Raw genomic sequence first — 16,261 nt, 5'->3', positions numbered from 1 at the left:
GGGGCGTGGCTATGTGTGACACGACACTGATCACCACTCCCGATTACAGGGTGCGGTGATCAGTGTCCTTGTCACTAGGCAGAACGGGGAAATGCCTGTTTACATTATCATTTCCCCGTTCTTCCCCTCCTTGAGACGATTGCGGGTATCCCTGAGGACATTGAGTCCGCGGGACACGCGATCCCACTCATGGAGGTCGCGGCGGGCGTGCCCGCAAACCGCTTCTTAAAGGGCAACATACAGGTACGTTAATCTGCCTATACGTGCCCTTCTACCGACGTATATCAGCGTGAGCCGGTTGGCAAGCGGTTAAAGATCCTCAAAGACCATAACAAAGGCTGCATTCACAATTGAGCTAAGCATTTTTGGTTGCTTTGCAGGATTTTTTTTGTGATTGGCAGTCATTTTTATGGGTACTCGAGACTTCAGCATTTTATTTTTTTCAATTTTTTTAAGCTAATGGAGAACTAGTTACCAAGGGAATATGTTATATATTTTTTTACTTTATTTCACACATGCATTTTGCTGGGCATTTTTTTTAGGTGCTCCCATTGAAGTCTATTGATGCCAAAAATGCTTGAGCTTGTAGGTCGAAAGAAGTTCATATCATTTTTCAAGCTACAATCTTCAAGTGAGACTGAGGGGATTTTTTCAAAATTGGAGTTGCCAGAGTTTTCAGCTGTTGTGCATGGCAACCAATCAGTTTCTATCTTTTATTTTCAAAGCTATTCTTTACAAGTTAGAAGCTGATTGGTTGCCATGCTCAGCTGCTCCAGTTCTGATAAATTCCCCTTACCATGCTGAAATCTGAACATGTACAATTGAAGATCATGAAATTTTGGATGTTCCGTATTTTGGACCTTTGAGCTACAAAATACTAATGTGTAAGGATGAGCTCCGGCGTGTTCGCACAGCCTACGTGCAGAGCCCACCAGAGAGTCTGCACTACGCTGCACTAATCACAGGTAGGGTTGCCACCTCATTCCTTTAAACCCGAACACATATGAATTCCACAGGTTCTGAGACTAATTTATTGCAGATAAGGCACCAAGTGAGTTTAATGACCACCTTAATCAGCCACAGAACCTGTGTAATCAATATGTGTTCGGTTTTAAAGGGATGAGGTGGCAACTCTGATCATAGGCAGTGAGACATTATCCCGATGCGTGGCTGCAGAGATCGGGAAATGTCTCACTGCCTGTGATTAGCGCAGCGCAGTGCTAACTTCCTGGCGGGCTCTGCACGTGGGCTGTGCGAACACGCCAGAGCTCATCCTTACTCATGTGTGAATGGGGCCTGAAGTCCAGTTTCATATTCACACTGTTCCGACATGGAAGTCACACGACTTGAGCGGGAATCCCATACCAAATAAAAAAAAAAAATGGTGTTGGGTCCCCCATGAACATACCCAACTTCTTAACAAAACTTATGGCCAGTTCACCCAAGAACGGGGTAACGGAAACCCATTTTCCGTGCGCGTCTCTCTCATCCCATTCAAAACGCAATGCACTTGTGATCTGCAGCAGGTGTCAATGTTAAGTTAATGACATACCAAATGCAGGTTGCAAACCAAGTGCATTTGCCTGCACTGCATCACATGGTACAGAAGTACCCTGCAATACAGTTGCTCTGAGTTTTTTAAAGTAGTGCAGTCTTGTGCGATTCAGCCTATTAAAAATGAATGGGTTCAAATTGCACAACACTGAAATGCGAATGTGAATTGAACTGGAACATGGAGTGTGAAATAACCCTCTGAGATTAATTAAGGCTTGTTTTAAAGTGCTTTTACGATTTGTTCAGAATATTTAAATACATTTAATGTGCATTATCTGGGCACACATTAACCCTAACATTTAATGAAATCTGTAAAAGATTTCCTGTATAGAGCCATATATAGGATGTACTTACTTTCCCCACTCTCCCTTGTTGCTACAATTTGCTCCTGGATCCCTAAGGAATATCCATTACTTTCAGGTATGGGGAAACTTGTGTGTTTTTGGAAATTTTATAGATAGGTTACTCCTATCCCCATATTGATTAGTGGTTACAAATTAATAATAACTAGTGCAGTAAGGAACAGACACAAAAGATACACTAAGCATTTTTCCAAATAACTGTTCTGCGCAACTGAAGTTTTTTACACACATGATTTAGGGCTGTTGAAAATAATATTAGCATTGATGCATCGCGATTCGACCATACACGATGTGGCATCGATGCTATGACTGTAATAATCGATGTTTGGATGATGTCATATTCGCGCCGTGTTATGCCCTGCCTCCGAGACTGTATGGAGCCAAAAACCGAAGGAGTAAGCCACGCCGGCTTTTCCCGCCTCCTACTGACGCCATCCCCTGCTGCCCTGCATCGAGGAGCGACGCTGTGCATGTTGGCGGGGACATGGAGCGCCGGTGGCTGGAGCTGTCTGTGTTGGAACTGCTGCTGATAAGACTGGCGGCCTCTGGCTGGCTTGTGGAGCACGGAGCTCCAAGGAGGAGAGTGGAGCCATCGGTGTACTTGGTCCTGAAAGGGTTTTGGTGGCTGCGGCACATCCAGCCAGGTGTGAGGAGGTGTTATGGATGAGCAGAGCCGGAGGAGAGCGGTAGAGCCAGGTGAGGGGGTCCCGGGGAGGACACCGAGGGGACTGGACGTGGTAAGGAGATGCCAGGCTGTCCTATCCAAGCTGACCAATACCCTGCCTCCCTCACCACTAACCTGTCACAATATAATACTGTTTCATTACCTTAGCGCTCCTCTGCCCAGTGTCACCATGGACCAATTTCCATCCTTCTCAACCAGCATCCACACAGTTCTCTGCTCTTCCCCCCACCCTCTACACAGTGAGCATGCATATAGGGCAATAAAACAAAAAATGGTGTGCAGTGCTTTTTAGTGATAAATGTACAAAAGAGTCTTATTAAATAGTGCACAAATATAGTCCTGACATATATATATATATATATATATATATATATATATATATATATATATATATATATAAATCTGTGATCTGATTAAAAGAAATCTTTTGTGTATTCAAAGTAATTCCAGTGCTGAGTGTGCTCTGCTGTGTTTAAATCATTCCTGATTTCTGGTGAATGATTTAAAACACAGCAGAGCACACTCAGCACTGGAATTACTTTAAATACACAAAAGATTTCTTTTAATCAGATCACAGATTTATATATATATATATATATATATATATATATATATATATATATATATGTCAGGACTATATTTGTGCACTATTTAATAAGACTCTTTTGTATAATTATCACTAAAAAGCACTGCACACAATTTTTGTTTTATTGCCCTATCTGCATGCTCACTGTGTAGAGGGTGGGGGGAAGAGCAGAGGACTGTGTGGATGCCGGTCGAGAAGGATGGCAATTGGTCCATGGTGACACTGGGCAGGGGAGCGCTAAGGTAATGAAACATTATTATATTGTGACAGATTAGTGGTGAGGAGGGCGGGGTATTGGTCAGCTTGGATAGGACAGTCTGGCACCTCCCTTACCACGTCCAGCAGGTCTGCAGTCTCTGACCATCTCATGTATCATTTCCACACAGTCTCTGACCATCTCATGTATCATGTTCTCACAGTCTCTGACCATCTCATGTATCATGTCCACACAGTCTCTGACCATCTCCTGTATCATGTCTGCAGTCTATGACCATCTTCTGTATCATGTCTGCAGTCTCTCACCATCTTCTGTAGTCATTTGGGGGCAGTCTGGAGCTCCTCTTTAAGTTGTCTGCTGTGTTTACACTTTGCTACATACAGGGACTGTTGTGTTTTTTTAAAGAACAAATACAATTTAAAAAATTGAGTTCTTCTGATTGCTTGAATTTTTTGGATGAAAACCGTGTGCAGTAATCGTGATGCATCGCAGAATCGAATCGAGTTGAATCGTGGACTGGATAATCGTAATCGAATTGTGAGGCCAGTGAAGATGCGCACCCCTAACATGATTACGTAGGTATCATATTAGTATTACAATTGTTCTTTTATGATAACAAGGGGCATAACATGGGCAGGCTAAATTCTAATCAGAACTCGAAAGAATGTAATGAAAACATTATTAGTGCCTTGTGCACAGTGAGAGGAGTGTGCAATACATAGGCAAGCATACAAAATAGAATACAATTTTATACAGAATTTACAAATTTACTTTACAATCTCCCCTCTTTTGATCAATATTTTTACTCGTATTCGACTATTATTTTTTTTACCCCTATTTGCCTACCACAATTCAGTACTTAATGGCTTAACAGCTGATTATTATATGCATAGGCCTGCATACGATTAATTTTGGTGTCAAAACTTGCAAAGGAATTTCTGAGGAGTCAAGTGAGAGAAAAAACTGAACAAAAAAGGGAATTCCCCCCTTGTTACTGGAACAGATGTCCCTATTGGAAGATTTCTCCTCACCTCTGGTTCTGGTGACTGTCCTAAAATTTTGGATTTTCACTTACCGTATTTATCAGTGTTCAGGAAAAAACTTTCCACAGCCCCCTGCATAGTACACAGACCCCCTGCATAATACACATACCCCCTGCATAGTACACAGACCCCCTGCAGAGTACACAGACCCCCTGCATAATACACAGAGCCCCTGCATAACACACAGCCCCCCTGCATAACACCCAGCCCCCTGCATAACACACAGACCCCTGCATTACGCACAGCCCCCTGCATAACACACAGCCCCCTTTCATTATAAAGCTCACCTGCACTACCAGGAAACCCCCAGTCTACTGGGACAACGCTGCCAGTATACTCTAAAGTTGAGAAAACATCACTGCCAGCCCCTTCTCATATACTGCTTCTCCTGTGTCACTCTCATTGTAAATCAAAGCTCCAAAATATCTCAATTAACGCCGCTCTTTCATGGACCCGGTCACGTGATTGCTCGCCTCTCTTTCATTGACGGTCAATTGACCACTCTCCTTCTCCAGTCAAAAGCTACACTCGAGGGGGCATGGCCTGGAAATGAGTGAGTGAGTAAGGTTGTGTGCTCTTGCAGCTCCTCCCTGACGGACACTTTCACAGCCTCCACTGGAGATCTTAAACTTCACCGAGCCTCAGCCAGGATGTCTTACCGCTGCCGAGCACAATCACAGCCACGGGCTTCGTTAAGCCCCCCCGCAGCTCCATTAATGCCGAGTGAGTAAGATTGTGTGCTCTTGCAGCTCCTCACTGACGGACACTTTCACAGCCTCCACCGGAGATCTTAAACTTCACCGTGCCTCAGCCGGGATGTCCTACCGCCGCCGAGCACAATCACAGCCACGGGGCTTCGTTAAGCCCCCCCGCAGCTCCATTAATGCCTATTTCACTGACGGAGGGTGGCTGCGGGACAAGCTATCCAAGATGGCGGCTGGCCAAAACAAGGGAAAGAACATGGCAGCAGCCGCTTGGGCCTCCCTGCAGCCTGCAGTCTCTCCTATCGAATCGCCACACATGGTAAGCGAGGAAGCTCCACCAGCCTCCCCTGGCTCCTCTGCCTCCCACGATCAGGGGTCTGACATATTCGAGCTTCATGGGGATAGAGACCTGGAGCAACACATCTGGTCTCTGCCATTTGCCAGCAGAGTAGAGAAAGCATTTAAACAGGACATTGAACAATTGCAGAATGATACTACCCAGCTGAGCAACAGAGTGGAAGCCCTAGAGCAGAGTGTAGAGGAGACCCTTCCAGCCATCTCCCAGCTTAGGGATACCTGCTATGCTCAAGACCAGAGAATTGAGGCTCTCATATGCCAACTAGATGATTACGAGAACTGCAGCCGCCGTTCTAATATCCGCATCCGCGGGTTGCCAGAGGCAACAGCAGCCAAAGACATTCTCCCAACTCTACAGGGCATCTTCAGGGAGATTCTGGAGCTTTCCCCCAATGAATCGTAGAAATTGATAGAGCTCATAAAGCGTTCAGACCCCCTCACAAGATGCCTCAAACCCGAGAGACATTATATGCAAGCTGCATAAGTTCACAGTTAAGGAGCAGATCATGCAACGCATGTGCAAATGCCCCTTCTTTGATTCTGAGGGTGCACACCTTTTCTTTTACCAAGACCTGTCACGCCACACACTGATGCAAAGCAGGGCTCTCCACCCCCTCCTGGAAGCTATGTGAGTGGCAGGCATTAAATATCACTAGGGGTTCCCTTTCCATCTACAAGCTGGAAGAGACGGCAAATCTGCTACTTTGCGTACCAAAGATGATATTCCCTACTTCCTCTCTCAACTAGGACTGGATCCAGTGGACTTTACAGATTGGCGTCACCATGCAGAGATGCAACATCCATTGACACCAAACCCTTTGCTCCCTGCTCGACCTAAAAGACGCTCTCGAGGCCGCAAACATTCTTCACCCAATACTTCTTCTAGAACCCAGGACGATGACATCTGAAGCACAGCATGACCTAGGAACTCTCGCCATGTAGTCTTCTGGATCCTATGTGGCATTGCGTTCATTGCAGGACAATTCAGTGGCCAATTCAGCTCCTGAGGATGGGCTAGAGGGCCATGGCATCTACCTGCAGTTCCTTTTTCATACATTTTTGCTGGAAAAAAAAAAAGATTTTTGTTTTCTGTTATCTTTTGTAGCAATTTTACTATTATTCCCTGGCGTGGAGACTGAACGAGAACCTCTTAGATGACCCTAGAGTAGTATCAGGTGTAGAAGAGACATTGTGTCACTACTTTACAGAAAATGATACTGGGGAGGTCAGTCATGGTATATTTTGGTAGGGCCATAAGGCTGTAATACGCCGAGCACTTATTTCATGGGGCACTAAGTTGAAAAAGGAACCACAGGTAGGCTTTCAACGTGTTTTCAGGGCACTACAACAACGGTAATAAGTGTGGCAGAATGTTGGCCAGGGCTCTCCGGAAGCAGCGAGTATCGTCACGTGTTCATAAACTCCATTCCCCCACAGGTGAACTGGTACAACATAACACTAAAATTGCATCGATGTTTCTGGGACTATATAATTTAGACCCTGATGCCTCCCCAGCAGACATATCACAGAAACAAGCAAGGATAGAGGCCTATTTCTCCACCTCTGGTCTTCCAAATCTAACTCTCGAGCAGCAGGCAGCTATAGAGGTTCCCATATCCCAGACGGAGTTGTTGGTTAAAGTGAAGTCATTCCCTGATGGGAAGATCCCAGGGCCCAGTGGCGGTGTGTCCATAAGGATGCACAGGTGCTGCCCCCTCTCTCCTGCCACCCCCTCCCTCTCCCTACCCTGCATTGCATGAATCTATCTAGGGCCGTCGCTTCCACCCCCTATTCATGTGCCCGGACCCTTTTCAGGGGCCAGGTGCCTGAATCACAGCAGCGGGGGGTGTTTTTGAAGCACCTGATTAGAGTCATAGGCTCTAATAGGCATCAAAAAAGTCACTCAGCTGTGTTAGAAAAGCAAATGAATATTCGCTTTCCTGACACTAAACCGCCTCTCCGTCAATCAGGTGCTCAGATCTGTTACCCATCACCTGATTGGCTGAAATGACAGGAGCTGTGATTGGACGCCTATTAGGCGTCCAATCATAGCAGAGGACAGGAAGAGAGGACGGGAGAAGACATAGAGGAGCATCGAGGAGCTGTCCCACCGAGACAGGGTAAGTGCAGACGGCGGGCGGGGGGCACACTGGCAGCATTTCATATGGCACACTGGCAGCATTTGATATGGCACAGTGGGAGAATTTGATGAGGCACAGTGGGAGCATTTGATGGGGCACAGTGTGAGCATTTGATGGGGCACAGTGGGAGCATTTGATATGGCACAATGGCTGCGTTTGATGACACAGTGGCTGCGTTTGATGGCACAGTGGTGGCAATTGATGGGCACAGTGGCTGCGTTTGATGGCACAGTGGCTGTGTTTGATGGTACAGTGGCGGCAATTGATGGGCACAGTGGCTGCGTTTGATGGCACGGTGGTGGCAATTGATGTGCACAGTGGCTGCGTTTGATGGCACAGTGGTGGCAATTGATGGGCACAGTGGCTGTGTTTGATGGCACAGTGGCTGCGTTTGAAGAGCACAGTGGCGGCAATTGATGGGCACAGTGGCTGCGTTTGATGGGCACAGTGGCTGAGTTTGATGGCACAGTGGCTGTGTTTGATGGTACAGTGGCGGCAATTGATGGGCACAGTGGCTGCATTTGATGGCACAGTGGCTGTGTTTGATGGCACAGTGGCGGAAATTGATGGGCACAGAGGCTGTGTTTGATGGCACAGTGGCTGCGTTTGATGGCACAGTGGCGGCAATTGATGGGCACAGTGGCTGCGTTTGATGGCACAGTGGCTGCGATTGATGTTGATTGATCAGTTTGTTTGTGCCCCCCCCCAAAAAAATTTTGAGCACCAGCCTTCACTGCCAGCACCGAATGGCTTCACAAAGGCCTACTATTTTAAATTTATCGAGAGAATACAGGCACCTATGTGCTCCATCTTCAATTCCTTGGCTTCTGCAGAGCATCTCCCTCAGGAGGCTTCACTGTCCTCATGAACGAAGGGAAGGATCTTACTCTCCCACAGAGCTACCACCCAATCTCTTTATTGAATACAGATTTAAAACTATTTCCCAAATCCTTGACAATCGCCTTAAAAATCTCCTCCCCGAAATAGTCCACCCAGACCAGGCAGGCTTTATAGTGGGCCGGGAGGTTCGAGATAACTCTATTTGGGCTATACAGCTCATTAATTGGGCCCAGACACACGACCATCTGCCCCCATATTTGATTCTCTCCACAGATGCCGAGAAGGCATTTGATCGCGTGGACTGGGGCTTTCTCAATGCGGTACTGGCTGGGTTGGGGTTGGGGCTTCAGATGTTGTGCTGGATATCAGCACTCTATGCGTCTCCTTCTGCTCAGGTCAAGGTGAATGGCTGTTTTTCTCCAGAGTTCCCTATCCGGAATGGCACGAGACAGGGGAGTCCAATTTCCCTCCTAGTGTTTGCTCTGGTCTTGGAACCTCTGCTCAAGAAAATACGAGCGAATCAAAACATCAGAGGGGTTAGTGTAGGTTCTTCAGAACATAAACTTTCTGCATATGCAGATGATGTCCTATTTCACGTGGTAGACCCTATAGTCTCACTGCCAAACCTGATGGAGGAACTAGCAGCTTATAGCCAGGTTTCTAACTTTAAGATCAACTATACCAAATCGGAGATCTTGCCGATTACGATCCCTCCAGTTATGACTACTGCCCTGAAGGGAGCTTTCCCTTTTGCTTGGGCGTCCTCTACAATACAGTATCTGGGAATCCAGCTTACTACTAGCTTGAAAGCTCTATTTACTCATAACTACACCTGTTACTAAAGAAGCTTCACCTAGATTTACAATCTTGGGATAAGACAACTTGCACTTGGGTTGGTCACACGCATATCAAAAAAATGACAATCCTCCTCCGCATATTGTTTCTCCTGCAGATGGTACCTATCCGTCTACTCAGATGCTTTTTTATGGAGCTCCGTAGTCTTTTTTATCAAGTTTGTGTGGAGAAACCAGAAGCCACAAGCAGCTATGGCCATACTGCAGTGGTCCAAGAGACATGGAGGTCTTGGGCTGCCTAATATCCTCCAATATTATCAGGCGATAGCTTTGCAGCATTTACTCAGTTGGAAATTTCACACATCCTCTAAACTATGGGTGTCACTGGAAAAGACTATTGCTGGTCATAACTTGTCGTACGCCCCCTGGGTTCTGATAGGAGACAGATGTCTCTCAGAGTGGGTGTCCCCGCTTCATTAATCGTATGAGATGGACTGAATGGGTCCTTGGATCTAGCTCCCCCAGCATCTCCGCTGGCTCCAGTGGGGGGGTCCCCCTGGTTCACCCCAGGGGAGCGGCTGTATTTCCTCGGATCCTGGGCAAGAGACGGCATAGTTAGCTTGGCTCGTTTTGTAGAGGGCCACACCTTGATCCCTTGGGTGTACTCAGAGAGAGGTATGGGAGCTTCCCCTTTGATTTCTGGAGGTACCGCCAGTTGACAGATTTTGTTGCCTCTACCCATCGTGAGACACAGATTAGATCCACTTTTACTGAGTTTGAACATTTATGGGCAGCTCAGGACCCTCAGCCTCACACAATCCCCTTCCTATACCAACTATTAGACGCAGCCAAGTCGCTTTCTAAACCATATTTCATTAGAGACTGGGAGCGCGACCTCCAATGTGAGTTTACTAAAGAACAAATGCAGTAGTTGTACTACTTGACCCACTTTAGCTCAGTAGAGTCCAAAGCACAGGAAAATAATTACAAGTTGTTGACCAGGTGGTATCGTGTTCCCTCAACTCTAACAAAAATGTATCCTTCACATTCTGATTTGTGCTGGAGAGGCTGCGGACAGAGGGGTACTTTCCTCCATATATGGTGGGAATGCCCTCTTGTCCTACCTTTCTGGGAAATGATACGTAAACACATGCTGGAGGGTCTCGGGATAGACCTCCCTAATTCTTTGAAATACTTTCTCCTTCCAGCTCCCCAGATGCCTCTCTCTCGCTTAAAACGTAGTGCTCTCCCTCATCTTCTCAGTGCTGCTAAGTGCCTTATACATGTTCACTGGAAAAGCTCTCCAATCCAGAGTGAAATGGAGTGGCTGTGGAAGGTGAGGAAGATTATGGAGGCGGAGGAGTGGCTTGCCACATGTAAAGACAGACGCAAGAGGTTCGATTCCATTTGGGCAAACTGGAAGGAACACATTGCCCAACCAATCTCAATCTCGTCCAGCTTAGAGATAAACTTATTGGCGTTGGCAGACCCCACATTTAAAACATTGGCCTTAGCTGACCATTCCCCGTCCACTATCGGTCAACCAGGTACCACATCTCAGTAGCCTTGAATCTGGTGTAAAGGCCACAACCATATTCTTGGAGTGTGTACAGGAGTTCAGTCACATGATAGCTCAGGATAATGGAGAATAATTTTATGTGAGTTTTAGACACATTTTCATTTTTTTCCAGAGAGTGGTTCTCTCTGCTCCTCTGTTTAGAGAGGAGTTGTGTCGACTGGGATTGAATGTCTGTGACACAGGAGAGTCCACTTGTATTTAATGTTGTCGAGGTAGCTCTCGGCCTCTCTATGGTGTCTGTCACCTATGTTGTGAGTGACGTCTCCTGGTACTTCGGTATACTGTATACCTATTTTATACTGTCTTGTTTGTTTTCCTTGTGTTTTATTTTTTCTGGTCCTTTACTTTTGATTTGTTCCCTCACAATGCTGACTAAAATATTATAAAAGATTATTTTTCAAAAAAAAAAAAAGCTACACTGGAGGAGGAGGCAGAGTGGCAGGAGGAGAGCGGCCAGAACGAGCAGCGTTAATTGCGGGATTTAGAGGCTTAGGTTTACATTGAGAGTGCCACACAGGAGGAGTGGTATATGAGAAAGGGCTGGCAGTAATGTTTTCTGAACTTTAAAGTATGCTGGCAGCGCTGTCCCAGGGCCAGGAGAGGCAGGATGGCTGGCCTAACACCCTCCCAATGAGCAGCACCCGGGGCGGACCACCCGATCGCCGCCGCCCCAGTGGTAAAAAAGCAGACATCGACGTATAACACGCAGGCACGGTTTACCCTCTGTTTTCAGGGTAAAAAAAAGTGCATGTTATACGCAGATAATCAAAAGGGGGGGGAGTTTGGGACTTTAAATGAGGCACATTATATATACCTCCATCCTGAGTACGAGTATGTAACCAAAAAGGGGGATGTGTGACTTTAAATGAGGCAATTGACTTGTGGAGGTAGAGTGGTTGGTAAACATTATTTATTTGTAACAATAACATAAAAATGATAAAAAAAGTTTTTTTATATATCTGCACATACACATGGCATAAACCTAATAAATACACATATGTCAACTTGGCAGCACATAAGAGTAAGTAATAATAGAGTATAATACAAGGTATTTCCTATTAACAGGCATTGGTAACCCATATGCAAAAGAGCTGCTGTAAGATAGATGCACATACACGAGTGGTTACATACTACTCAATGAATTTTAAATGTATAAAAGATATATATGGGCCAATGAATAGGTAGTAAGCCAGGCTTGACTGAGCACCCCATGGAAACTCAACGCGTTTCATGGCTATCTGCCATTCATCAGGAGTTGGGTACAGAAGTAAACTGTAAATACAAATGGATATGTAGTATTAATTAATACGTCCTACCCCTTTAGGGGGAGAAAAGACCTAATGGGGAAAAAGAAATCTATACTCACAGGTCGGCTAAAACACTGTACTTGGCTGGCAGCTAGGAAAATGGGACCCCAAATGGTTGTCTGTTCTGGAGCTGAGGCAAGGGATCCCACCCCAGCCAGGAAACCACCCACATGGCATGCCCGACACAACACATTTCACATGCGTGGGGAGGATTGCGAATATGGTGTTCTGGAAAAAATATATGTAAAAAAATTTGAAAAACGTGTGAGAAAAATGTAGAGGGTGAAAAAATGTGAAAAGTGAAAAAACATAGGTGTAAGTAAAAAAAAAAAAAAAAAAAAAAATATATATATATATATATATATATATATATATATATATATATATATATATATAAAATGATATGTGTATATTATGTTATGTATTATGTGTGTATAAATATACATACACAATGGTACATGGGTGTATTAAATGTGTCAAAAAAAAAAAAGGAAGAACAAAGGGCTGAAAAAAGAAAAAGAAGAAATTGTGCATACCTTACCTTACCATACGCCGATAAATACAGTACTTTTTCTCTCGGAGGCAAGTGTCACCTGGACAAATACAGAATGTGAATTAGAACACAGACAGCAATAAAACTTGACAGGGGATCTAATCCTTCCCTAACCACATATAGCACCTGCACTTTAACATAAACCCTAAAACACCTAACTTCCTAAACCTTAACCTAAACCTAACACTAAAATATCCCTGGAAATCTCACAGTTACCCAATTCGGAGGGTGTCTGTGCCAAAAGTGATATATGAGCTTGAAGGAGCAAATGGGGCAGTAGGGGAATCAAGTATTTGGCCCAACCGACAGTCAAATATTTGCAACTGCTGGGGAGGTGCAAAGAGTTGGCATTTCAACAAATGGACCACCACAGTGTGTTGTTTACCGGGCGCTCGGGTTCAGCACATCACAGATCAGGTGGGCAGATTATTGTGAGGGGCTGGGGAGGACCCAGCGGTCATGATACACGTTGGTACCAATGACCAAGTAAGAGGAAAGTGGAGAGTCCTAAAAAACTATTTCAGGGACTTATTGAATAGATTGAGAAAAAGGACCTCCAAGGTAGTTTTCTCTGAAATACTACCTGTACCTCAAGTCATACCAGAGTGGCTGCAGGAGCTCAGGGAACGGAACAAGTGGTTTAGAAACTGGTGCAGGAAAACAGGGTTTGAGTTCCTGGAGAACTGGGCTGACTTCTCAGTCGGTTACCGGCTCTTTAGTAAGGACAGGCTGCACCTTAATGGGGATGGTACAGCTCTATTGGGAAGTAAGATGGACACCCACCTGGATGGGGCTTTTAAAATAGGTGTTGTGGGGGAGGAATCAGAGAAAGCGATAGCCTACAGGGAGCAGGTGACAAAGGGTGATAGGAGAATCAGCAGTAGTAATAGCAGTGAAAATACAACTATAACAACTAATCCTGGAGTAAGTGAGTGGGCAATTCAAATTCAAAAACAAAGCCAGGAGAAACAAAGAAGGAAAACAATAAGCACTTATACAACACTAAGAGGAGAATACACAAATGCTAGGAGTCTAGCTAACAGAATAGTGGATCTGGAGCTGCTATTACACGAGAAGGACTTAGACTTTGTGGGAATAACTGAAACTTGGTTGGACAGGTCACACAATTGGCTGGCCAATATACAGGGGTATTCCTTGTATCGAAAGGACAGGGAAGGTAGAAGAGGGGGAGGGGCATGTCTATATGTCAAAAGTGACGTTAGGGTGGTAGACAGGAGTGACATTATGTGTGGGACTAGGGAGGAGGTGGAATCAGTATGGGTAGAACGTCAAAGAGTGGAAGTAAGTGGGAAATTAATAGTAGGGGTATAGGCCACCCAAGGAGGAGGAGGAGTTGGAATTACTATCGCAATTAGAAATGGCAGGGAAACAGGGAAGTTTAATCAAAATGGGGGACTTCAATTGTCCCGATATCAACTGGGCAGATGGAACAGCTCACTCACTAAAGGCCCGTCAGTTCATGAATGTTTTACAAGACAACTTCATGTCCCAATTGGTGGATTCCCCAACTAGAAAGAATGTCCTGTTAGATCTATTAATTATGAACGATCTAAGTCTGATCTCAGATGTGGAGATATGCTACAATTTAAGATCTAGCGATCATAGGATGATCACGTTTAGCAAAAATCACAGGAAAATGAGACATATGGGTAGTAGAAAAAATCTAAATTTCAAACGAGCCAATTTTCCTGAACTATGGTCATTGCTACATGACATTAATTGGGACCAAATTTGGGAATCATTGAACACAGAAGAAAAATAGAAATGCTTTAGGAGCATATTAAACAAAGGTATCAAACAGTGCATTCCATTGGGCAATAAATATAGAAGAGCGAAAATCAAACCTGGTTGGGTAAACCGTAATGTGAATAGCCTCATCAAGAAGAAAAGTATGGCCTTCAAAAAATATAAAGGGAATGGGTCACAATCAGCATTCCAGCACTACAAGGAATGCAATAAGAAATGTAAAAACGCAATCTGGATGACAAAAAAGGATTACTAGAGGATTATGAGGATGGGAGGATGGTTACAGATGACACAGAGAAGGCAAATGTTCTAAATGCCTTCTTCTCCACAGTTTTTACGCAAGAAAAAGAAGGGTTTACCGACAGTGACTGTAATGTTAGTGACACAACACGGGACATACCCACGAGGATGCAGTCAATGAAAGACTTAATAAACTTAACACAAATAAATCACCAGGACCAGGTGGCTTACGCCCAAGAGGCCTCAGAGAACTCAGTCAAGTTATAGCCAGGCCATAATTCCTGATCTTTGTGGACAGCATAAAGACAGGATTGGTACCAGCTGATTGGAGAAAAGCCAACGTGGTACCAATATTCAAAAAAAGGCAGAGACATATTCCTGAAAATTATAGGCCAGTCAGCCTAACATTAATAGTGGGTAAATTATTGGAGGGGATGATTAGGGACTACATCCAAAGTTTTGCTGAGGAGAAGAATATCATTAGTGGTAATCAGCATGGGTTTATGAGAAGACGTTCCTGCCAGACCAAACTGCTAACATTCTATGAGGAAGTGAGCAGCCATCTGGATAGGGGGAGGCCTGTGGATGTGGTGTACCTGGACAATGCAAAAGCATTTGATACAGTCCCCCATAAACGCTTTATTTACAAGCTGAGGTCTGCAGGCTTGGACCATAGGGTTTGTGCTTGGGTAAAAAACTGGTTACAGGGACGGGTCCAAAGGGTAGTGATAAATAACATGTACTCAGACTGGTCTGGAGTGGTGAGTAGGATACCCCAAGGTTCTGTCTTGGGACCAATTCTATTCAACATACTCATAAATGATATTGAGTATGGGATAACTAGTTAAGTGTCAGTTTTTGCGGATGACACAAAGATAAGCAGAGTAAAAAACTTGCATCAGGACACAGAAATTTTGCAGAAAGACCTGAATATAATAAAGAAGTGGGCAGACAAATGCCAAATGAGGTTTAATGTGGAGAAATGTAAAGTAATGCACTTGGGGTCAAAAAACATAAATTAAAAATATTCACTAGGTGGAGAACAGCTGGGAGAAACAAGGATCTAGGGGTGCTAATAGATGACAGATCGAGCAACAGCATGCAGTGCCAAGCTGCAACTACCAAAGCAGGCAGAATATTAGCATATATAAAAAGGGATATACTCCAGGGACAAAACTATCATTCTGCCACTTTATAAAACTCTGGTTAGGCCTCATCTGGAGTTTACCGTCCAGTTCTGGTCACCAGTCCTCCGAAGGAATGTGCTGGAGCTGGAGAGAGTTCAAAGAAGGGCAACGAAACTAATAAGGGGACTGGAGGACCTCAGTTATGAGGAATGGCTGCAAACATTAATTTATTCTCGCTGGAGATGAGACTCTTGAGAGGGGACATGATAGCGATCTGAAAATGGGGATCCCAGCATATGAAATAAACTATTCAGTCCTAGGGAGTGTAAAAGGACAGGGGGGCACACAATGAGCCTGGAGGAGAAGCAGTTTAATCTTAAACTGCGTAGGGGTTTTTTCACTGTT

Source organism: Aquarana catesbeiana, linkage group LG05 (assembly GCF_042186555.1).
Source record: "Aquarana catesbeiana isolate 2022-GZ linkage group LG05, ASM4218655v1, whole genome shotgun sequence".
Classification (NCBI taxonomy): Eukaryota; Metazoa; Chordata; class Amphibia; order Anura; family Ranidae; genus Aquarana; species Aquarana catesbeiana.
The sequence above is the reverse complement of the archived record's forward strand: the minus strand, read 5'-3'. Positions refer to the sequence as shown.